Source organism: Lissotriton vulgaris, unplaced genomic scaffold, assembly GCF_964263255.1.
Source record: "Lissotriton vulgaris unplaced genomic scaffold, aLisVul1.2 SCAFFOLD_211, whole genome shotgun sequence".
In the NCBI taxonomy this organism is placed as follows: domain Eukaryota; kingdom Metazoa; phylum Chordata; class Amphibia; order Caudata; family Salamandridae; genus Lissotriton; species Lissotriton vulgaris.
The window spans coordinates 449,752-476,079 of record NW_028251874.1 but is presented as its reverse complement, the minus strand read 5'-3'; the positions used below and the strand labels follow the sequence as shown (position 1 = coordinate 476,079).

The 26,328-nt window shown below is 46.7% G+C and overlaps 1 protein-coding gene and 1 pseudogene across 1 annotated transcript in view; one reads left to right on the top strand and one right to left on the bottom strand.

The window, feature by feature from the left end:
• Positions 1 to 3,909: 3,909 nt before the first annotated feature.
• Positions 3,910 to 4,303, bottom strand: LOC147662723 (Nuclear RNase P; annotated as a pseudogene).
• Positions 4,304 to 6,136: 1,833 nt separating this feature from the next.
• LOC147662722 (uncharacterized) overlaps positions 6,137 to 26,328 on the top strand; it is a 42,949-nt gene continuing 22,757 nt past the window's right edge. Inside the window, exon 1 of the mRNA XM_086950938.1 lies at positions 6,137 to 6,275. The gene's annotated coding sequence lies outside the window, so the exon portion shown is untranslated. The remainder of the gene's footprint in view (positions 6,276 to 26,328) is intronic.

The following is a 26,328-nucleotide window of genomic DNA, read 5'->3' as shown; positions in this document are numbered from 1 at the left end:
GCAAAGTACCTACTCGTGAGGGTAGGGTGTGGTAAAAACATGCCTACCTCCAGCCCTATGGTCAATGGTGTGGAAAGTGTCATGTAACTACGACGACCTTACAACTGTTATCTTGAAAAATGTAGTGCTTGCGTCCACCACAGCTTACGAAATAGTTCTAGTGGAAACTTCTGACATGAGAATGCATTTATACCTCGACATGTACCTAGAAGCATATGTAACTTGCCCATAAGACCCATATCCACTTGAAATGGCTAGTTAGCTATGCCATGACACATTTGCCCCCATAGGTCACATATCTACCTGCAACTGGTGTTAGCTATGTAAGATGGCACAAATCACAATAGCAGGGCATGGTTTGTGTAAGTAGAAACGCTTCCACTCGCCTCCTGTTCCTAAGCAAGTCTGGCTGTTTCTATCTATTCTGGAATTATGAAGACCAAAGTCACTGAATGCAACTGGTTCTATGTGATGCGCTTTTGACCCCTACGCTGTACCTGACCGGCCCGAAACAGATGCCAAACACCTGAAAGTGGCTGGAAGTAAACACAATTGGTACAGTAATTCCACACTGTTTGTGGCCTGCATACATTCTGTTATGGCAGGCGCAGCGCTTACCAGTATTGAGACAATGCTAGATGTGTTCCAATAATACGCTCCAAATGGCCTCACAAAATGCGCAGGAACAGTTGTCCATACCTATACACAGAGCGCCCGACTACGCGTCTGCATGGTCTTAGCGTGCTGAACACCGCAAGGAGCATGCCGGGAAGCTGCCCCTTGCATAGGGGAAGGAGGAAGACGTGCAAACATGCCCTAATGCAATGACCGGGCACATGGGAGTGAGGATAAATGTTTACCCCTCACCATTACTCACAGGACACCTCATCCTAGACCTTCAAAATTACCTCAACCAAATACAATTGTGCCCCCTAGTAAAAGGGGGACCATACATAAAGCTAGCGATATACCCCTTGCTAAGGAAGTGTCTTACCAGATGTTCAAGTGCTTCGGAGTCTGCCCTATAGCGCAGTACTAGCCTTCTACCTGCGTTTGGTACTCTTATGTAACCTGCACCAGACACTTATCTCTTGTAACCTAGATAGTGCTCCTTCTGAGCATGATTTTTGTTTCCAGTACTTGCCCACGTGCCACTATAGCCTACGGAAACATTTGTACATGAGTTTGACTGCCTTTCAAGCATACCAGAAAGTCTCTTCCTGAACCCTGAACGCTTCTGTAACTTGTGTTCACGACACATTACTTCTTGTACTGTACCTTTTGCTACCTCTAGTGTAGCATAAAACAATTCAAGCCATAGTCATCTTAGAATCTCACCAGGTACTTCCAATTCGTAGGCAGATGAGTACGTGACAATGCACCGCGGAGGGCTGCGGAGCGTCAGTAAAGCTAGAACCCAGAGTTAGCCCCGAGAACACAAACAGGACAACCTTCCATACCCACAAGGTGCACTGGGATATTTGGACTACTGCTGGTTAATACCTAGCCCACCGACTCATTAGCCAATACATAGCTGCCAAGCTTTCAAATTGCTGTGTGTGACATTTTCATAATTTCAGTCAAATTATGAGTGACATTTCAACGACTGCCTCTCCGCTTGACAAAACATAGTGTCAGTTAGGTCAGCTGAGCCCAGCCCGCGGCGGCACCAGCGCGCAGTTCTTCTTAACTTGCAGGCTCAGGCAGCTTGCTAAAACTAAATTATTATGAATGTGTTAAATCAGAAAGCAACATGAATTGTCAGACCTGAGTTGCGATGGGACGAGGATGATCTCTTCTGTCAGCACAGGCCGCATTGTGGCGGCCCTCAGATTACTAGAGATCTTCCCTCTGCACAGGTGACTGTCCATAAACCGTGTAATGCACTGTGTGCAAACTCCCTTAGAGCTCGCACACAATTATCGCTTTGATTTGGTACACAAAGTAACCTGCACATTTCACTTTCAGCGCTGCTTTAACCAAATCAGATGTTCCGGTTCTAAAATAATACCAATAACTTCGTGGAGCCCCAGGTCGATGACCTGACACGGGGGCATCACCTGCGCCGTGCTAGGTCGCCTACGCTTCCCCCCCCCGCTCGGGGAACCATAGATTGCTGCATGAAGGCCCTCGCTCTGCCGTGCGTACTAATCATTCCGTTGGCTGCCGCGTGCGAAGCAAGGGGCCGGGCCTAGCATGAAATTAACCATGGACCCATGTGCGCATCCGAAAAAGTCCCCCCTCCACCCCGGATCAGGACGTATGTCTTGGGATAAGACAAACCTCTAACCCTGCGAGAAGGCCACAGGACAAAAAGGGAGGGGGGGGGGGGGTAAGCCTTGGGTTACGAGGGCTGGACGCCGCTTCTTGAACAGTGGGGGAGCAACAGGAAAGTTGGCACAGGGCGGAATCGCAGAACATGGCACAAAGACCAGCACACCGTCAGCAAAGGCTGGCCAGAATCTCGAGAGCGAAAGCTTCTCTCTCCGCTCCCGGTGATATCCGAGTTGCGCGGTGCAAGTCAGATCCGTGCACCCTGAACCGAGTACAGTGTCCGGAACACCTATGGCCCACGCGACAGCAGTCTGACAAAAGGGGGGCAAACGGCGACTCCGCAAGTCATCAGCCAGTGAAAGTGCATTCAAATCACATATGAAACGAATCGACCAACATGTCCCCCACCATAGTAGGAAACGAAGCGCTGTGCACCATTACCCAACTGCGCCGGACATCCCGCCGAACTAAAATGGCCGCGAACGGACGCCATGGCCCACGTGCGCCGAACAATACAAGCATACTATTATTAAAACCCTGTGGTGATCTCAACCTCAGGCAGAAGTAAGGCTGCAATAAAAAATCGGGACTACTTTGAAAAAAAAAAAAACTTTGAAAAAAAAAAAAACCGGGACTAGAAGGTAACTAAATTAAGCTACGGTTAGCATGAGGGCGGGGCACCCACTGAGTGAACCGAACCCTTCACGTCTTCCTATGAATCCATGGCCGCGCAATATGGAGCCAACCCGCCAAACTGACAGTTCAGCAGCTGAGTCCGCCGCAGACGTGCTGAAAACTTAACCCAGGGGCATGGCCGTATGCCCATGCCCGCCTAACCCTCGAGCTAAACCGGGGAGGACCATACCTAGGCGCACGAACACGGAGAATGGCCAGCTGCTCCCCTGACGTAGCCCCTACGGTAACGAAGCCCACAGCCCCTCCGATCAAAAACGCTTGCGCCCTCGCCAACCTCCGGACAACGGAGATCGCGAACCGGGAAACCAGCCGGGCTGCAGAGCACCACATGCGACATGTTGAAGATGAAGGCCATCTCACGCTCCCACACCAAGGCCCAATTATAAGAATTATTCATTTGAGATAATCGGAGTTCATGTGTCAAAGAACCGCGTAGTTGGGAACGAAGTGTGAATTCCTAACACTGGGCATACTTGTTACTGACAAGGACCAGGGCCTACCACCCTGAGCCGCCTAAACAAGATGTGAAGGCCGATAGAAGTCCAAGGCCCCATCTGTGTCCTGCGTCCTGGCTCCGGGGGGAGCTTGAAACCTTCCAGTTAACATAAAACAATAACCACAGAAAAACCCAAGACATGCGAAAAGGCAACCAGGGCTCGTTGCTCTGTACCGAAGGCAAGGAAGCAACGTACTGTGAGGGGAAATAATAAGCGATACTGAAAACACAAAAAAAAAAAAACGCAAGCCTACTCGATCACCTTCTGGCCTGCCACCCTCAGCCGAACCTAAACAAGCTGTGAAGAATGAATCAAGCCCAGGCTCCATCTCAGGCCCGCGTCCTGGCTCCGCAGTACAAGAATATAATCAAAGTGTACCCCCCCCCCCCCACAATTTCGACAATTTAGCCCGCACAACCAATCCTATTGCTGAAAGACTGTCCCCGTCGGCAGAGTAATAAAGTTGTGCATCACAATCGAGCTTAGCTTCCTGTCCTCAAAACGGGGGAGGGGGGGTGTTTGGGAGGCGCTTGAAACATTCCAGGTCACCTTAACACAAATAAAAGAAAAATGGCAGGACATGCGAATAGGCAACCAGTGGGGTGCCCGCCGCGAACCACTTCAAATGCCCAGAGGGGGTTAAGCAACAGCAAGCGCCGGACACACGGTGACACTTCTCCGGCCACCCCTTTTGGGCTCCGCGTCTCTGGGAGCGCTCCCCTTTTCAATGGATGCCCTGCTGGGGCAATTACCGGCTCTTGTCTCAGACCTTCCCCAAGGTGCTTGAGTGGCAGGCGCACCTCTGCTTGTGACCTCAATGCTTAGCTTCCCCCGCATAACGAAGACAACCCCAGAACAGCAAGACTATTAGTTCCCCTTTTGCAAATGGCGCACCGGGCCCCGGTGCTCAAAATACACATGTTCATACTCGGGCATAACACCCGCTACTTACCCGGGATAGCCACTGAGAGACCTGAAGCAACGCCTTGAGCACTTCATTATACCACCAAGTTTTGTAGCACCAATGCACTAAAACTGAGCAGGCTGTAATATCACAAGCCCGCTATTGCATTGACAAACGAGCGGAGGTGGACTTCAACCAGCAAGGACAAACGACACGCTCCTTATCAATAGAGTATATCCCGAAGTTCCGTCAACTGTGGACTATACTCGGCGAATATCACATGAAAGCCAATAAAATTGTGAGCGCTTTCATATAGCTTATAAATCTCTCATGCGGTGTCCGAGAATCAATCAGAAACCCGTTTAAATGCCACATCATGCTCAATCAAGCCAGACAAACGTGAACCAGTTACCCGCGCACGAGGCCTCTGTATTCTCTAGCTGCACAACAACACCCCCGGCGGACCTCCCTGCCCCAAACCCTTCCTAGCAGACCAGAGCGACCCGACTCTCACACGGAGCCACCGGCAGGAAGGGGGGGAGAGACCTAGGCATAGTGCCCACACTCACCGGAGTACACCCGACGCCAGACCAAAATGTGTGTCACCCCGCGAGGACACTACGACGAGTCCGGTGCGGCGAAGAGGCAGGGAAAATGGCGAGGGGTGCTTAAGTACCCCTCGCCCTGCCTGCCGCACCAGACATGCCCACTCAGCTCCTCCTAGCTCCCCTCGGGGCTCCGCCTGCTCGGGGGAGGAGAGAGGCTAGAGAGGGGCGTGGGGGAAGCCCTCGGTGTCTAAGGGGCCGCCCTCCTGATGGCCACTGCGTGGCCTCGGGCAGCCGCAGAGTCATAGTGGGCTCTGCTCAAGATTGCAGGATGGGGGTGGAGAGGCACAAGAGGCTAGCACTGAGCTGTCTCCTGCTGTCATAGGTCCTGAAAATTAGATAAGGAGGCAAAGTGGTTAAATGAAAGGAAGAGTGACTTGAGCTGGCGTGAAATACCCTGGCCTTGTGCACCTGCAGAGTCCAATGTCTGACACATGTCTAGTCATCAATGAAAAGTGTGTACGGGCTGTAGGCAGAGCCAGCAAACACAACCAAAACAATACACTTACGTGTTGGCACTGCCGTAACGAATCCAAAAGGCTATTCTTTTAATTTCCGCATTAAAGCATGCCTTATGCCAAACTGAATTTGATCTGGTGGATAAAACATCATGGTATTTTTCTCTATTTACATTGCTATATACCCTGCTGTGCATTTGAACAACCCAATAAAGAGTTTAAAAAAAAAAGAAAAAAGAAATAAGCTGCCAGTTTAATTGTACCACTAACACATATTCTCATATATTTAATGAAATACAAAGTCTCGCTTCCAGTTGACAGCTTCCTGTAAATACTCTTTAGTCCTCTGCATCAGTGGTTTGAAGATGTGAAGTAAAGCTGTAAATATTTTTTTACAGCAGCAACCGAGAGTGAGACCCTGTATCTTGGACTGTGTGTGTCTTAAAAAAATATCTGTGGTATCTAAAGCCCAGGTCTTTCCTGCCACAAAATGTTTGATCCTGTGAAATGTGTTCACTCCTGGGGACTGGGAATGGAGGTTCTGTTAGTGGCCACCAGAGGGCGCACCTCGCTTTCTGAGGAAACCACTGAGCACATTGTATGAAAGGAAAGAGTTTCCTTTTCCAGGTCGGCGGTGGCAGAGACAGCACCGGCACCGATGCTGACATCACTTCCGGCCCTTTATCTGTTGTCTGCTGCAGAGGAAGAAGGACGCCCTGTCTGTCTGTGCAGTTATCCTCATCTTCAGACCTTCACCAACCCCCCCAGACCGCAGATGTGCACCTGCCCCGCCCTAGGACGTGGAGAGAGCCTGTAAATGTCTGCACAGGTTTCTACTCAGGTAGGAAATTGTCAGCACCTTCTGCTGTGTTTGTACAAATAGACGGTATAATCCTGGGGAAATCCCTGTCAGGAGCCGGGCTCCTCTACGGGGTGGGGGTGGGGGAGGGGAGAGGTGGGGGAGGGTAGAGGAGGGGAGGCTTTCATTTTGGCCCTGTGGGTGTTTGTGATCATCATTTGTGTTAACATCTGTGCAAGGTACTTTGCATCTTACTGCACTATGAGAAATCTGTGCACAATGCAGTGCATCTTACAGCACTATGATGGATCTGTGTCACTGCATCTTACTGCACTGAAGAATCTGTACCACAGCACTGCAATTTAGTAAGATGAAGTGCAGTGACACAGATCTCTCATAGTGCAATAGGATGCACTGCGGTGTGTACAGATTCCTCATAGTTCAGTAAGATGAAGTGCAGTGTGGGCAGATTTCTCATAGTGCAGCAAAGTGCAAGGTGCACAGATTTTTAACAGTGCAGTATATGGCAGTGAGGTGCATAGATTCCTCATAGTGCAGTAAGGTGCACTGCAGCGTGTACAGATTCCTCATAGTGCAGTAAGGTGCACTGCAGCATGTACAGATTCCTCATAGTGCAGTAAGATGCACTGCAGCGTGTACAGATTCCTCATAGTGCAGTAAGATGCACTGCAGCGTGTACAGATTCCTCACTATTTAGTCATATGAAGTGCAGTGAGTGTGTTTAGAGTTTAAGAAATATGTGTGCTCTTCACTGATTATTGCCCACACTGTGAGAGGTATTTACTTTTTGTGGAAACTTTCACACACTGTATCTTTTATGTCTGGCACTTTGAGGGGGTTTAAATAAATGCGGGTGTCTGTGACCATTGCTCTGCATTGCACTCCCACTGTATGCAGTGCTAACAGAAGAGGAAACCACTACACTGCACTTCACTGTGTGGAGACCTTCACTGAAGACTTAATCTGTGTATATGGAACTGCTTTTTACCTTGACTGGGGAAAATAAGTTGGGATATGCATAATCATTTGTTAAGTGTATTTGTAGAACGCATTATCACCCGAGAGGTATCCTGGTGCTGTGCAGGTGTGAAAGTCTAGCCTAAAGGGAGGAGTCATTCAAAGAACCAGGGCATCAGCTTCTTGGTTAGCTCAAGAAGTGAGGAGGAGGCTCTGATGTGTTGAGGGAAATCGTACTACGCTTTAGGATCCATTACTGTGTATGCGTGGGATGTGTTTGAGTATGAGTCCGGCTGAACATAGGTGCATAGGGGGTTGATGGAAGGAGATGCAGTTGTGAATGTAGGCAGGGATTTGTTGGTTAGTGCCTTGAAATGTGGCCGCTTATATATCTGGAGCTAAGCAGCTCTGAAATGTGTTCTGAGTGGGAGGTTGTGGATACGTCTGGTTGCTGCATTTTGGTTGGTTTGCAGCTGTCTGGTGAGCTGTTTGATGATTCCTACACGGAGAGTGTTCACATAGTTGAAACTACTGGTGATGTGTGCGTAGATGGCGGTCTTCTGCGTGAGCCATTATACATTTTTCTGCAGGGTGTGGAAGCAGTGACATCATAGACCTGGGCAAATAACTTCAGCTTTTTGTAGATGATGATCCCTAGGCTGCTGGCAGGCGAGTTAGGGGTGGAAGTAGGTCCTTGGTTGGATGGCCTTCAGGTGGAGTCCCATGGGCAGGTGTTGTTTCCAAAGATCAACACTTCTGTCTTGTCAGTGTTGGTTTCTACTTCCGTAATGCAGGTAGTGAACTTGTTTCTTGTGTTGTAGATTTTGCCCAAGAGTGTCACTATTAGTTGTGTGTTGTCACTGTAGCAAAGGATGTTGATGTACTGGGTATGAATGATGTTAGTCAGTGGGGTTATTTAAGTGTTGAATAGTGTTCTTCTGAGGAGTGAACCTTGAGGTGCTCCGCAGATGAGATTTCTGGTTTGCAAGGAGTATGACGTCAGGTTGAATGTCAGAGTTCTTTTTATCTGGAAAGAGTAGATCAATTGCATGCAGATTCTTGAATCTCGATCTTGTGAAGGCGCCTGATGAGGATGTGTGACACACCGCCATGAGGTTCAATAGGATGACGGTCTTACCCTCTCCTCTGTCCTGGATCATGCAAATAGCATAGGTAGGTTCAATGGGTGCTGTTTCTGTGCTCTGGTTGGGCGGCATCGAGATAGGGTGGCCTTTGAAAAACTGGTGGTTGATGAGGTTGCTGGTCAGACACTTATTGATGGTTTTCTCTAGGACTTTGGCCATGTATGGTAGGAGGGTGATTAGTCCGTAGTTGGAGAGTTTGTTAAGATCCTCGGAGGGTTTCCTCTCTAGGGCTGTGACAGCTGCCTGCCTCCAGGTTTCTGGGAAGAGGACCACATTGATGGAGTCATTCAGGATGGGAGTGAGGACTTCACTGATGGTGGTTAGACCTTTGTTGAAAGTGTGGTGGGGGCATGGGTCTAGGGGGCCCCGGAGCTGAGGGTCTTCATGGTTGTGTCAGTCTTGTTTGCGGTGATGCCGTTCCACATGGTCAAGGTCCATTCTTCAGCTGAGATTGGAAGGCTGGCTGCGAGGTCACTGGAGTCAGGTTGAAGGTTGAAGTTGCGTACGTGTATATAATCTTCCTCCAAAAGAAGTTGGAGATTGCTTCAATGGGTTTTGTAAGGGGGGTTGTTGCTGACTTCAATGCGGTTGTTGTGGGATGTTCACGTGGCATTTCAGACATGCTGGTGGACGAATGTCAGGACAGATTTGAAGACGTTGTTGTCTGCCGTGTCTTTGCTCATTCTCAACTTGCTTTAGAGTTGCTTATACTGCTGCATCACCACCCTGAGTTCTTCTGTGTACCAGCTGGCATGCTTTTTTTATCTTGATTTTATTTTTGTGTTGCTATGCTTGAGGGGGTGCCGGTGGTGATCCATTCATTGACGCACTTGACGTCTTCTGTTAGGCTGCTGGTATGCTTGAGGGGTCCACGATGTTGATGCAGGTGGTGAGCGATTAATTGAAGTTCTTGACGTCTTCCGTTAGGCTGCTGGTGTGCTTGAGGGTGTGCAGGTGGTGATCCATTCATTGAAGTTCCTGATGTCTTCTGTTAGGCTGCTGGTATTCTTCAGTGGGCTAGGATGTTGGTGCAGGTGGTGATCTAGTCATTGAAGTTCTTGACGTCTTACGTTTGGCTGCTGGTATGCTTGAGGAGGTCTAGAGTGTCGGTGCAAGTGGGGGTCCATTCATTGAAGTTCTTGATGTCTTCCGTTAGGCTGCTGGTTCGCTTGAGGGGGTCCAGGGTGTTGCTGCAGGTGGTGATCCATTCATTGAAAATCTTGTCAAGTCAAGTCAGAGGATTTATATAGCGCGCTACATACCCGGAGGGTCTCAAGGCGCTTGAGGAAGGGTGGGGAGTTACTTGTCGAATATCCAAGTTTTAAGTTGCTTTCTGAATGCTAGGTGGTTCTGAGTGAGACGAAGGTGAGTGGGGAGTGAGTTCCAGGTTTTAGCTGCGAGGTAGGAGAAGGATCTACCTCCCATGGTGGTTTTATTGATGCGGGGTACGGTAGCAAAGGCTTGGTTGGAGGATCGTAGCTGGCGGGAGGGGATGTAGAAGGAAAGTCGTGTGTTGAGGCATTCGGGTCCAAGTTCGTAGAGTGCTTTGTGTGCGTGGGTTAGGAGGCGGAAAGTAATCCTCTTATTGACGGGGAGCCAGTGGAGGTTTTTCAGGTGGCTAGAGATGTGGTCTTTACGCGGGATGTCTAGTATGAGTCTAGCTGATGCGTTCTGGATGCGTTGGAGTTTTTTCTGGAGTTTTGCGGTGATACCGGCGTATAGGGTGTTTCCGTAGTCCAGGCGGCTGGTAATAAGAGCATGGGTGACCGTTTTTCTGGTGTCGGTGGGGATCCAGCGAAATGTTTTTTTGAGCATGCGAAGAATGTTGAAGCAAGATGATGAAACGGCGTTGACTTGTCTGTTCATAGAGAGTGAGGAGTCCAGGATGACGCCCAGGTTCCGTGCGTGGTCCGTCGGGATGGGTGCCTTTCCAAGGGCCTCTGGCCACCAAGAGTCGTCCCATGCGGAGGGGGAGGTACCTAAGATAAAGACTTCTGTTTTGTCTGAGTTCAGTTTCAGACGGCTGTGCTTCATCCACTCGGCTACTTCTTTCATTCCTTCATGTAGGTTGCTTTTGGCGGTGCTAGGGTCTTTGGTGAGTGATAGGATCAGTTGAGTGTCGTCCGTGTAGGAGATGATGTTGAGGTTGTGTTGGCGAGCGATGGCCGCGAGGGGGCTCATGTATACGTTGAAGAGGGTGGGACTGAGTGAGGACCCTTGGGGTACGCCGCAGATGACTTCAGTGGCCTCTGAGTTGAATGGTGGGAGGCGGACTCTCTGGGTTCTTCCGGTGAGGAACGAGGTGATCCATTCCAGTGCTTTTCCTTGGATTCCGATGTTACTGAGGCGCTGTAGAAGGGTGCTATGGCAGACTGTGTCGAAGGCCGCGGAGAGGTCGAGGAGGATGAGGGCGACTGTGTCTCCATTGTCCAGTAGAGTTCGAATGTCGTCTGTTGCTGCGATGAGGGCGGTCTCCGTGCTGTGTTTGGCTCGGAAGCCGGACTGTGAGGAGTCGAGGGATTTGTTGCTTTCGAGGAAGGCGGCAAGCTGGTTGTTGACAGCTTTTTCAATGACTTTGGCCGGGAATGGAAGGAGTGAGATGGGGCGGTAGTTTTTGAGTTCGGTGGGGTCAGCTGTGGGTTTTTTCAGAAGGGCGCTGAGTTCGGCGTCTTTCCAGCTATCCGGGAAGGTGGCGGAGTTGAGGGAGCAGTTGATGACGTCTCGGAGGTGTGGTGCTATGATGGAGTCTGCTTTGTTGAAGATGTGGTGAGGGCATGGGTCTGTGGGGGATCCTGAGTGGATAGAGTTCATCAGGCGGATGGTGTCCTCAGTGGAGATTGGGTTCCAGTCATTAAGGATGTTCAAGGGGGATGAAGGTCCTGCAGAAGGTTGGGTGGGTTGGTACTCCGGGTCGGTTGTCGAAGCTATTGTGGATGTCTGCAATTTTGTTGTGGAAGAACGAAGCTAGGGAGTCGCAGAGGGCTTGAGAGGGGGTGATGTCGTTGGAGTTGGCTGAGGGGTTGGTAAATTCTTTGACGATGTTGAATAATTCCTTGCTGTTGTGGGCGTTGTTGTCTAGTCGGTCTTTGAATGCGGTTTTCTTGGCAGATCGGATTAGTTGGTGGTGTATGCGAATGGCGTTTTTGAAGGCGTCCCTAGTGCTGGTGTTTGGGTCTTTTTTCCAGGCCTTCTCGAGGAAGCGACAGAGTTTCTTCGATTTCTTAAGATCATCGTTGATGTCTTCCGTTAGGCTGCTGATATGCTTGAGGGGGCCAGGGTGTTGGTGCAGGTGGTGAGCCAGTCATTGAAGTTCTTGATGTCTTCCGTTAGGTTGCTTCTGTGCCTGAGGGGGTCCAGGGTGTTGGCGCAGGTGGTGATCCATTATTTGAAGTTCTTGATGTCATCTGTTAGGTTGCTTCTGTGCCTGAGGGGGTCCAGGGTGTTGGTGCAGGTGGTGATCCAGTCATAGAAGTTCTTGATATCTTCCGTTAAGTTGACGGTATGCTTGAAGGGGGCAAGGGTGTCGGTGCAGGTGGTGATCCATTCACTGAAGTTCTTGATGTCTACAGTTAGGCTGCTGGTATACTTGAGGGGGGCAGGGTGGTGGTGTAGGTGGTGATCTAGTCATTGAAGGTCTTGATATCTTCTGTTAAGTTGCTGGTATGCTTGAAGAGGGCTAGGGTGTCGGTGCAGGTGGTGATCCAGTCATTGAAGTTCTTGATGTCTTCCGTTAGGTTGCTGGTATGCATGAGGGGTGCCAGGTTGTTGGTGCAGGTGGTGATCTAGTCATTGAAGTTCTTGATGTCTTCCGTTAGGTTGCTGGTATGCTTGAGGAGGTCCAGGTTGTTGGTGCAGGTGGTGATCCAGTCTTTGAAGTTCTTGATGTCTTCCGTTAGGTTGCTGGTATGCTTGAGGTGACGTGTGTTGTGGGCAGAAGCCCAGTCCTTCTCTGAGATGTTCTTCCAGCAGTGGCTGCCTGCCCAGAGGTGGTGGATCTCCTGTGATTCAGGGTGCTGAGCTTGAACCTTTAAAGGGTGTTTCAGTTCAGGTGATAGGTGTTTGTTTGTAGACTCAGATGTTATTTAGTGTGGAGAAGTTAGGGTCCAGGAAGTGTTCAGCTGTGTGGGTGAGTCTGGTGATGTGCTGAGTACGGCCGAGGGTCCCAAGACATTTGAGGAGGGAATTTGAATTGGAATCATTACGGTCCTCTAGATGAAAGTGCTAGTCTCCATGGAGGTTGAAAGTGCTGGAGTCAATGATAATCTCAAGTCTAGATTCGTTCTGATGTCCATTCTTTCTGTTACACAGACCTATATCTCTATATTATCAAAGTCAAAACAAGCCTTTTCCAATCTTTCTTCTGCATTTTTCTTTGGGACTTCTGGCTTCTGATCATTCACTTTATCGTTAACAGGAAAAGACATAGGTTGGCTAGTTCACTTTAATGCTTCCAAATATTTTGAGGATACCCAGTGCTGAATGCTTCAATCTGTGACCCAAATTGAACCTCGTTTAGTTCGTGAACATCTGAGGAGAAAAATAAATGGTTTTATTTCCCCACACGGGACTCTGTCCTTGTGAAGGTCACCTTCATCAGATAGGAGCCTGTTGTATCCTCTCTGGTTGTCTACTTGATGTCTGGAATACTACGTGTAATACACATCCAGGCTCCAGTGATCCCATACTCTTTACCAAGAGACTAAAAACAGCCAAAGTTTACCCCAGTCAGACTCAGGGCTAGTGAGCGGAAGGTTTATCTTCCAGTGCACTTGTGAAAGAACTCAACAAGGTGTGACTGCAGGACTCGTACTTCAAGATTTTGGACATTTACAGAGATACTGTCACAAAGACAATCTCAGCCTAATCTAATGACAAAAACATCAAGCTTGATCTGACTGTCCAAGCAACCGTAGATGTATCCATGAGAAGGCTTCTGGTCCTGGTACTTAACCAGAGTCAATCACATCATTTCACCTTGTTTCACGCCCAACCATCCATTCATTTTGCATTTTGTGCAGTTTTCCGATCCTGCTGACCCAGGGAAACATCGCTAGGGCTATTTCCTGCATTTAGGCTTCAGGCTTCAGGTTCAGTGGGTGGAGGCAAGATCTATTTTATTTCGTCATTGTTTTAAAAAAATCTTGAATAACCCTGAACACCTACCTGACTTATTACACACTCTTGCGCCCCGGTCCACCGCAGCCCTGTGGCTGATTGATGTAGAGGGCATAGACAAGAGCAAAGACCGGAACCACTCACTACCGGTAGCGCGCCATTTTGGGCGGCGCTCTGCTTGCTGCACGCTGCATTTCCTATTTAATGCTAAGAGACGGCGCGGGCATACTGTTTGTGCAGTTTTCCAATCCTGCTGACTCTGGGAAACATCGCTAAGGCTATTTCCTGCATTTAGGCTTCAGGTTCAGTGGGTGGAGGGAAGATCTATTTTATTTCGTCATTGTTTTTAAAAAAGCTTGAATAACCCTGAACACCTACCTGACTTATTACACACTCTTGCGCCCCGGTCCACCGCAGCCCTGTGGCTGATTGATGTGGAGGGCATAGACAAGAGCAAAGACCGGAACCACTCACTACCGGTAGCGCGCCATTTTGGTTGGCGCTCTAGTTGCTACACGCCCCCTGACAACTATTTTAATCCAATATGGCGCGTGACCGCAGCGGACGCATGCAGCGGGCGTGCCGGCGGTGTGCCAAATGGTGCGCCAAAGGCAAGCCCGTCTGCACCCGTCCCTGCCAGTATGTCGCCTCTCGCCAGAAACGCTGGCCAAAATCTGCCAGGTAGCTGTCTTTACTCCAGAGAGGTTTTATTAAATCTGCGTTCTTCATCTCACCATTGTAGCTTTCCCCCACTTCATCCCCTGAGTGGCCCGTCATGCTGTCCGTGCGGCACGTTTGTACTTTCTAAACCTATGCCTTTATCCGTATCTCCTGTCATACCCCCCTCAACATGGGCTAAAAATACTGCAGTTAAATGTTTGGTCATTAGCTAAACACCATGCAGAAATATACGACCTTATCATTGATGAAACTCCGGATATTTTCTTTCTGACCGAGACTTGGCTTAGTGATGATATGACGAATGCACTGAATCTGGCGCTACCCCCTGAATACTCGATTTCTTTGGTGAACAGAGCGACTAGGGGAGGCGGTATCGCTGTCATTACCAGGTCTAGCTACTCCTGTCTTTTTGATAAAGTTAATATGGAGGGAGATGAATGTGCTCACTTTAGTATCTCTGTGAGCACTCATTTTACCCTTTCCGGTCTATTAATATATAGACCTCCCAGACCTGCCTCCGGTTTTAACAATGCTCTCTTAGAGACAGTTGGAGCATTTGCTGTGGAATCGGCTAATTTTAGCATTTTTGGCGATCTTAACCTCCACTTTGATCTGGATCAGGATCAGACTATTTGCACTATGCTTGCTGATTTAGCCGCATTTCAGCTCCATCCAATAGTTAAAAGCCCTACACATAAAAGAGGCCATATTTACCAACATTGAGATGGCCACAGCGACTACCCCTACGGCCTGGTCCGACCATCTACTAGTCGAAATGACCACTCCCACATCTACATCTTCACACAACAATACTCAAAGTTCGGTATATAAAAGACTGTGGCGTAAGTTTCAACTTGAAGATTTCCACGCACTTTTAGGGGCGGACCCTTTAGGCCCTTTTAGTAATGTTGAGACAGGATATGATTCATTTTGTGCCTGGATCACCCGGGCTCTTGACACTCTTATCCCGGCAACCTGGATTAAGGGTCGCACGCAGGATTCTAACCCCTGGTATAGTGACACCTTGACTCCTCTGAAGAAGGCATGTAAAAGGTATGAGCGCAAGTGGAGGAAAGACTATGCTCCTGGAAAAAAAGCTTACTATCTAGCCGAACTTAAAACATATCATAGAGCTGTAGGCAGGGCTCGAGCGGAGTGCTATGCTTCTGAGATTAAATTGAGCTCCAACCCCGCTAAAGTCATCTTAAAAATTCTCAAAGATCTCAGTGCCAAAAAATCTCCAGCGCCTATTCCTACGTCAGAACCCCAATGTGAAGAATTGGCCTCCTTCTTCGTGGAGAAAATACAGGCTATTTATCAATCTTTTCCTTCCATGACTATGCCCGGTCCATCTCTTTTCATTAGACCAGCCCTAGCCTCTAATCTGACGGCTATCCCAAAGATTTCCTGGGAAGAATTTAGCAAATTGACTGTGAAAATTAAGTCCGGCTCTCTGGCCGACCCACTCAAACCTGCTCATTTCAGAGAATCCTCTCTGCCCTGCATGGCTCCGCTACACAGCTGATTAATGCCTCTTTCTCATCCGCAATTGTTCCGGTGAAATGGAAACAGTCGTGGGTCTCTCCCATCCTTAAAAAACCTAGTTTAGACCCTATGAAGCCTGAAAATTACAGGCCTATCTCTTTTCTTCCCTGGGTAGCGAAGGTGGCAGAATCACATGTTAATACTATACTCACCAACGTCCTGAGCTCTAATAACATTCTGGACGAAACGCAACATGGTTTCCGCGCTGGTCATAGTAAGGACACCACTCTCTTGGCCATGACGGAACACCTGCGGATTATCCTTGACCATGGTCAAACGGCGGCACTGATCCTGTTAGATCTCAGTGCCGCCTTTGACACTGTATCCCACAAGGTTCTGCTCCACCGTCTTGAGGAGGCAGGGATCACTGATTTGGCCCTTACTTGGTTCAGATCCTTTCTGACCGAGAGGTCCTTTCGTGTTTCCACCCCTCCTTTCCTATCTCAGGTACATCTTATTGAGCAGGACGTCCCCCAAGGCTCGGCATTGAGCCCCACATTGATTAAACTTTATGTTCAGCCGCTAGCTGATGTCGCCAGACAATGGGACCTCACCATCATCTCATATGCTGACGACACGCAGCTAGTGGTTGCCCTAACTGAAGGATCGGCCCCAAATGTCTCCAGGTTTAAAAGCGGCCTAATTGCCGTGGCAGACTGGATGACATCTAACTGTCTGCAACTAAATGCAAACAAGACAGAGGTGCTACTGGTTGGAAAAAACGTAGACCTATGGGGCGATCACTGGTGGCCCAATGCTCTGGGTAAAGCCCCAGAACCCAAAACAGAAGTCAAAAACTTGGGGGTGTGGCTGGACTCCGCCCTTAGTTTTTGCTTACATACAAAAAAAGTTGCTGCTACATGCTTTGGCATTTTACGAGGTCTAAGACCTATTTTAAAGTAATTTGACTCATCTACAAGACAGCTGATAGTCCAGTCCAGGGTTCTTTCCCGATTGGACTACGCTTGTTCCTTGCTTGTGGGAGCCAATCAAGCTGAGATCTCTCTAATGCAGCGCACTCAAAATGCGGGTTTGTTTTGAAACCCAGTGAAAAGTGCACGGTGCTAGTAAGTTCTCTTGCTAGTACTTCATAGTATCCCCACTGGATAGCCAGCCTGTGCCACACGGCACCAGGGAGAATCTCCCCATGCTCGGTATTTTTCCTCCCAACCATAGTCCTGTCAGCACCTGCATCCTTCAGGGTAATGAGCTTCCTCCCTTGGAGGATAACTAACAACACAGACCCCATGATATTTAAATGGATGCACCAAGGGCCATCTGTGTCCCCTTCCAAAATGGTGATTGCTGCTAGATTGTGCCCAACAGGGGCACATTACCCAAGTTAACAACTCACTATAATGGGTGCTGCTGGGACACGTCTGTCACCTGACAGTTCTTTAGTGAATGCCCCCTCAGTGTGACCCCTGTAGCAAGTTATCCTTTTGAGCTTGAAAGGATGTTCTTTTTCTTTTGTACTGACTTGAAACCCAATTCCTTTTTGCCTGCGTCCTATCCATGGGAATGTTATCGGTTCCTACGTATTAAGTAGGACTGTGTATTCTGGACAATATAAGCGTTAAAATATGGGAACTTGGTTCATGAGTATCATCAGGAATTGTTGGCCTGGTTCCTAACTAGCTCACAGTGCCCCATCTGAACCCCCTAAACTCACTAGGATACCAGATGGTATCAGCGACCACGAACATGACCCCTTTTGTACTCCCCAAGGGAAACATGGAAACAGACCTAGCCTTTTGTTGTTTACTTTTGCATGCCCAAGGTAAACACAAGAAAGATGCAAATTGTCTTTTCAAACATTTATTGAAACAATCGTATTCTTGTGTAAAAAGAGTGTGTTGCAATTATCAGGCAAAACAAATAAAGCAGTGTAACCAGCATTACAAGAATGGTTAAAAGACAAAGATGTAAAGCTTTCCCTTTTGGGTCCACTTTGGTTCTCCCTTAGTGTTGCATTTTAGGTTTCCTCGGCTCGCTCTGCATAGCCACATATAACACATTTGTGTTATTAGTTTGAGACTGTTCAAGTTACAATGCAGGGGCCAAATATTAATAATAATTACTCAGTAATACAATTGTCTCGGGTTAACCTAGAACAGCGCCCTGCCCTTTCGCCAACACGAGAGGGGACCACAGGGATAACAATCAGTCAAATCGACCCGTGCCTTGCAGGCCAGGTAGAGTGCTCTGTAGTATATTGTCAGTCAGCCAAATTCAGGACTGAAATTCCCCCCTGGCTCCCGCATGTTAAAAAAACATTAGTGCTGATGTTCAGAGGGCCTCTCATTCGGACACCCAATATGCGAGGAAGGTGGCATGCCTGCATTGTGGGGGTCATCATTCTCTAACAGATAACACTTCAATGGGGCCCAGATATCGGCCGGCCTAGAGGAAACCGGCAGTAGTTCAGAATATGTAGCAATCTGTTCCTGACAGTATGTGAGATCGTGTAACCAGTTCTTAAATTTAGGGGCTCTGCCTCTTCCCCATCTGCAAGCTACCCTTCTCTTAGCTACCAAAAATGGCAGCACAATAAACTTACGGTGTGCCGGCGGTATCGTCTCCACATACCCTAAAAGAGCGATTATTGGAGAGGGCGCCATGTCTGTATGTATCATCGTGGACACCGCAACGAATACCTGACGCCAGTAATCTTGCACTCCTCCACATTCCCATGCCAAACGTAGGAAGTCCGCCCCGGGGGCATTGCATCTATCGCAGGTGTCGGAGTCTCGCAGGTGAAATCTATGCATACGGACTGGGGTATAATAGAGTCTATGTATACCTTTGTAATGTATAATTCCTAATCTGCTGCTTGATGAAACGCGTTCAGTTTGTTGTAAACCGAATTCCCATTGTTTGTTACCCCTCTGCTAACACTATATACTCCAGTGCCCCTCTAGTGCCTCTCTGCTAGCCCTCTAGTACACCTCTACCCCTCTACATATCTTCTACCCTTCTATCCAGCTACTGCCCCTCTAACACTCTACACTTCTACACCTGTTGTACACCTCTAATACCCCTCTACTATACATAGCCCTCTAATGCCACTGTTCTACCCCTTTACTACCTCTCTACAAATCATCTAACTGTCTATACTTATATCGATCTAATAACCCTCGACCCCTCTAACCCTATACCTTTCTACACCTATTCTACCCCTCTACTACCCATCTACTACCTCTCTACCCCTCTTCTTTCCATCTTCTACACCTATACCACTCTTATACCTATTTAGCCATCTTCTATCCCTCTACACCTCTTATAGCTTACTAGCCCTGTTCTAGCCATCTACTAGCCTTCTACACGTATAACCCTCTACTACCACTCTAAACCTCTAATACTCCTTTACTACCCCTTTTCTAAACATAAGTCCATCTTGCCCTCTTTCACCCCTTTAGCCCTATACTAACCCTCTACTATCCCTCTATTAACACTACAACCCTCTTCGACTCCTATAACCCTCTGCCCTTCTATCCATCTATCTAGCTACACCTCTAACCCCCTAACATCCCTCTACTACCCGCTAAACTTTTACAACACTACTCAGTTACTACCCCTCTTCTTCCCTGCTAACACTCTAATAACCAACTAACCTTGTACTACACCTCTAAACCTCTAATAACACTCTTAATACCCTTAACCCCTCTACCCCTCTTCTACTCTTCTACACATTTACTTTTTACAACTCTACTAACACCTCTAGCCCTTTACTACAGCTCTAATACCCATCTAACCCTTTCCTAACGCTATACGCCTCTAGCATTCTACACATCTAACCTTGTACCCCTCTACCCCTATACCAGCCCTCTAATATCCATATCCTACACCTCTTATCCTATTCTACCCCTATAACCCTCTACATTTTTAGCCATCTACACATCTATCCTTTTTGCACCCCTTTAATATCTATCTACCGATCTTCTTTACATCTTCTACCACTCTACCACTCTTCTACCTCTATACCCCTATTGTATCCCTCTAAACCTTTTCTACACTACCGCTCTTGTACCCATCTACTATCCTTCTATAATTCTATCTCAATACCCCTCTACTAGCCCTCTACACAGTTAATACCCCTACATCCTTCAATCCTCGACTAAAAATCTATCATTTAACCCTTCTCATAACACTCTACTACCCATCAAATACCCTTCCACACCTTTAATGTCACTCTAATAACTCTCAACTACCCCAGTGCAAACTTTATTATACCTATTTTATAATACTATACCACTCTGCTAACAGTTTTAAGCTTTACCCCAGTACCCTTATAGTGCAACTCTTCTTCACCTATACTACCTCTCTACACCACATATACCTTATAAACGTCTATTAATCTACTACCCCTCTACTACTCCTGTACACATGTACCCCCTCTACACATATACTACCGCTCTATCATTCTAACCCTCTTCTAACCCTCTGCTACACCTACATCCTTATACCTCTCTACTACCCCTCAACTACCCCTCAAAAACATTTCCATCCCTCTATTCACCCTCTACTACCCCTGTACTAACGTTTTATACTCCTATCCTACTCCTTTATCCCTCTGCTCTCACTCTAGTCCTCTACCCTAGTACCCCTCTAGTGCCCCTCTTCTACATCTTTACTACCCCACAACATCTCATCTACCGTTCAGGCCTTCTATCCATCAACTAACCCTTTACACATAGACTACCTCTATAGCCTGTACTATTCTACACCTATTACACCCCTCTACTAGCTCTCTAATAACCCTCTACACCTCTTCTTTCACTATTCTACCCCTCTGCCATTCTTCGACCTCTATACCCTTCTTCTATCCCTCTACACCTGTTATAGCCTACTAGCCGTCTTCTACCCATCTACTACACTTCTACACCAATATCCCTCTACTACACCTATACAACTCTACTACCCTCTATCCTTCTACACCTCTTCTACCCCTCTACTACACGTCTATTCTTCTACCCATCTACTTCCCCTCAGCTACACCACATCTACCCAGCTAAACATTTACTATCCCTCTACAAACCCTGTACTAACCTTCTTCTACTCCACTTATAATCCGATACCCCTCTGCTACCACTCTAACACACTACTCCAGTACCTCTCTAGTACCCCTCTGCTACCCCTATACTACCCCTCTACACCTCTTCAACACTTCTATACATCTACTGCTCCTCTAACACTCTACTTTTCTAGATCTAATCTACACCTCTACTAACCCTCTACTATACCTACCCTTCTACTCCTTTACTATCTTTCTATACCTCATCTACACTTTTATCCTTATATCCATCAAGTACCCCTCCACCCCTCTACCCCTGAACCCTTCTACACCTATTATACCCCTCTAATACCCCTCTACTACCCCTTTGCCTCTTCTATACATGTAACACTCTTATACCTCTCTACCCATCTTCTATCCCTCTACACCTCTTATAGATTACTACCCCTGTTCTACCCATCTACTACCCTTCTACACTTATACCCCTCCACCTCTCTACTACACCACTACTACCACTCTGCCCCTCTAATACTCCTCTACTAACCCTTTTCTAAACCCAAATCCATCTATCCCTCTTTTACCCCTTTAACCCGGCCTATACTAACACTCTACTATCCCTCTACTAACACTATAACCCTCTTCTATCCATATAACCCTCTACCCTTCTATCCATCTACCTAGCTACACATCTATACCGCATACAGCTCTCTACTACCCCTCTAACCTTTTCCAACACTACCCCTTTACTACCCCTCTTCTTGTAGCCTACCTCTGTAATACCATCTTCCGTTGTACTACAACTATAAACCTCTACTAACCCTTTTCTTCCCCTCAACCTCTCTAAAACTCTTCTACTCACCACTCTACCCCTCTAATACTCCTCTACTAACCCTTTTCTAAACCTACATCCATCTAGCCCTCTTGTACCCCTTTAGGTCTATACTAACACTCTACTATCCCTCTACTAACACTATAACCCTCTTCTATCCATATAACCCTCTACCCTTCTATCCATCTACCTAGCTACACATCTACACCGCATACAGCCCTCTACTACCCCTCTAACCTTTTCCAACACTACCCCTTTACTACCCCTCTTCTTGTAGCCTACCTCTGTAATACCCATCTTCCGTTGTACTACAACTATAAACCTCTACTAACCCTTTTCTTCCCCTCAACCTCTCTAAAACTCTTCTACTCACCACTCTACCCCTCTAATACTCCTCTACTAACCCTTTTCTAAACCCAAATCCATCTATCCCTCTTTTACCCCTTTAACCCTATACTATCCCTCTACTACCACTATAACCCTCTTCTACAACTATAACCCTCTACCCTTCAATCCATCTACCTAGCTACACATCTACACCTCGAACCTCCCTCTACTACCCATAAAACCTTTTCCAACCCTACCCCTTTACTATGCCTCTTCTTGTAGCCTACCACTGTAAGACCCATATTCCCTTATACTACACCTCTAAACATCTACTAACACTCTTCTTTCCCTCAACCCCTCTAAACCTCTTCTACTCGTATACACATTTACCTCTCTATAACCTCTCTAACCCTTTACTACCCTTCAAATACCCCTCTAACCCTCTTCTAGCCCTATATGCCTTTATCCTTATACCCAACTAACATTATAACACTATACCACTGTAATACCCCTCTACTATCCCTCTAATACTCTTCTACCCCTATAACCCTCTACCTTTTTACATATCTACACATCAACACCTGTAGTTGTTTATTCAATAACTATACCATCTTGCCAGTTTGCTTCTTCATCCGGCCCAAAGCATCATGCTCCGAATGTAAACAAATGATTTATTAGCGCCAAGACGCCCAAGGGTATATGCTGCGCTTTATAAATATTAAAAATAAATAAATAAATAAATAGCACACCTCTACTATCCCTCTTCTTTACCACTTCTACCCCTCTAACACTCTTCTACCTCTCTTTTATCCCTCTACACCTCTTCTAAACCACTAACTCTCTTCAACCCCTCTACTACCCTAATATACTTCTATCCCAATACCCCTCTACATCTTTACTACCCCTCTATTCTTAAAAACCTCTTCAAACCCTCTTCTATACCTATTTTCTTCAAACACACCTCCTAACACTCTACTAGCACTCAAATAACCTTCAACACCTTTAATAGCCCTCTAATAACCCTGTGCTACCTTTCTTCTACGTCTTTTCTAATACTATACCCCTCTGCTACCACTCTTTACCTGTACCACAATAGCCCTATAATGGTCCTCTTCTACCCCTCGACTACACCACATATACCCTTCTATCCATCTACTACCCTTCTACCCCTCTAATACCCCTCTACACATGTACCACTCTACACATCTACTACCCCTTGATCCTTCTAACCCTCTACTACACCTCTATCCTTATATCCATCTCCTACCTCTCTACTATACCCTCAACTAGCATTTTACATCTTTTCTATCCCTATATTAACCCTCTACTTCCCCTGTACTAACATTTGTATACTCTCCTACTCCGTTACCCCTCTGCTCTCACTCTACACCTCAACCCTAGTACCCCTCTTCTACTTCTTTACTACCCCTCTACAATTCATCTAGCCTTCTAGCCTTCTATCAATGTACTACCCCTCTACCCATGTACTACCCTTCTACCCCTGTACCATTGTACACCTATTATACACCTCTAAATACCTATACCCCTTTTTCTACTATTCCACCCCTCTACCACTCTTCTACCTCTATACCCCTCTTATATACCAACTACCATTGTACACCTTTTCTATACATATATTAACCCTCTATTACCCCTGTACTAACATATTTATACTCTCCTACTCCTTTACCCCTCTGCTCTCACTCTACACCTCCACCCTAGTACCCCTCTACTGCCCCTCTTCTACCACTTCACTACCCCTCTACACCTCATCTAGCCTTCTAGCCTTCTATCCATCTACTACCCCTCCCCATGTACTACCCCTCTACCGCTGTACCCTAGTAGACCTATTATACCCCTCGAATAACCCTATGCCCCTTTTCTTTCACTATTCTACCCCTCTAACATTCTTCTACCTCAATAACCCTCTTCTACATATTTTATAGCCTACTAGCCCTCTTCTACCCCTTTACTACCCCACTACCCCTCAACTACCCTTCTGCATCTTTTCTATCCCTCTATTAACCCTATACTGCCCCTGTACTAACGCTTTTATAGCCCTCTCCTACTCCTCTGCCCTTCTGCTACCACTATGCCCCTCTCCCCTAGTACCCCTCTAGTGCCTCTCTTCTAACCCTCTACTACCCCTCTACACCTCATCTAATCTTATATCCTTCAATCCATCTAATACTCCTCTAACCATCTACTACCCCTCTATCCCTGTAACATTATAATCCAATTATACCCCTCTACTACCCCTCTACTAACCATCTATCCCTCTTTTTCATTATTCTACCTCTCTACCACTCTTCCACCTCTATCCCCCTATTCTATCCCTCTACACCTCTTATGGCCTAATAGCCCTCTTCTACCCGTCTACTACCATTCTACACTTCTACCACAAAACCCCTCAACTACACCTCTACTATTCCTCTATCCTTCTTCCCCTCTTATACTCCTGTACTACACCTCTATCCTGCTACACATATCCTACCCCTGTACTACACCTCAAATACCCTTCTACACATTTACTATCCCTCTACTAACACTACTACCCCTCCGCTAAAATTCTTCTACTTCACTTACAGTCCTATACCCCTCTATTACCTCTTGAACACTCTACCTTTGTCCATCTATTCTATACCTCTACTACACTTCTACTACTTTTCTTCTACCCCTAAAGCTATCTGCCACCCCTCTAACTCTCTGCTACCTCTCATCCCTTCTACTACCCCTCTACACCACTACTACCCCTCTAACCTTCTACTATCCCACTAACCCCCTTCTACACCACGACTAACCCTCTAACATTCTACCCCTCTACTACTCCTCTACCCCACTTCTATCCCTCTAACCCTCTTCTACCCGTATACTACCCTTCTACCCCACTACCCCTCTACTACCCCTCTATCCTTCTACCCCTCTACTACCCCTCTACAACTCCTCTACCCTACTTCAATCCCTCTAACCCTCTTCTACTCAAACTAACCCTCTTCTACCCATATACTACCCTTCTACCCCACTGCCCCTCGACTACCCCTCTACCCGTCTACCACCCCTCTATCCTTCTACCCCTCTCCCTATTTATGTTTTATTTTTACTCAGTTTATATGTATGTTTGTACATTTTCACAGGTATCGCATTACAGGTGACAATAAAAACATACTTAACGATGAAACCAGTGCTTCTGTTATAACAATGTCAACATGCATAAACCCATATATGTTGCTCCCTTCTTCCTTAAACATTGAAATAAAGTTCTCCATGTACATGGTCAAAGTTAGACTTCTTGGCTTTATCGCTGTTTGCTTGTTAGGCTCAGAGCGGAAATCATAATCATTTACCTTTTATTTGGACAGAGAAAGTTCCTAGGTCAGGCATTTATCCACCTTTGACACTCAGCTTGCCAAAACACAGTACCTGCAGGAGTGGGTTTCAAATAGTTCTATACATTGAATATAGGCTGGGATTTCCTCTAATCGATAGGGACGACTCCCCTTGACAGTCTATGAAGGACTCTCACCATAGGGTTTAGGTCATTTTATTGCAAAACGAATGCAAACAATGTGTTTGCAGTGTGTGATTTTGCTGGCTGTAATCATAATCTTAAACAATCCCATGTAAGTCCCAGTCTCCCACATATAAACTCTGGCCCCTGGTTTTCAAGCTGCCTTTATTGAGGACTGAAGGCTCCAGATTGTTGTTTCCTGTATTAAAAATAGGAATGACTAAAAATTCTGATGTTTTCGGACAGAAGTTCGTTTGAGGACACATTTGTTTTCTATTTGTAAATTGACACAAGAAAGCGCATCATCTGAGCTTAGTATTTTGGCAAATTAACTAGAAATGCTCAATCCATTTTGAAGTTGCAGCCACTGAACTTCAGCAGTGCATTCCTTGCATTCTGTACTATATTATTAAAGACATAAAGATGGATATTTGTTATCACAAGACAGACTTTGTGGCTTTCATAATAGAAATATTTGGTCAGTACTAGTACTAGTACGGACAACACATGATTGAGAATCTCTGCACTTTGGAAACCCGATAAGATGGCCAACAACCCGTCACCTCTTGGCCTATTTGTAAACATTCACGAATACTGAAAATACATACAGTCACAGGGAGAGTTTAAAGTGTACGTGCCATTGAAATTAAGAAATAAACAAAGAATGTTGAGGAAAGTATTTAAAGTATGCGGTCTGGATGTGCATCTGCAAAGGGCATAGTTACAAGGCAAGTTTAAAATATATATGTGAATATCATTAAAACAAAACTATTGAATGAAGTATTAAAAAGAGAAAAAAAAGCCTCTGGTAACGAAATACATTCACACAGAGTATGCCTGTGAGGCTAAAACTGTTCCGCCTCAACCTGTCCCAATCCGTATTCCGAAGCATACACACCACAGAGACTGCCCTACTCACCTCCACAGATGATATCCGTACCCTCATGGACCAA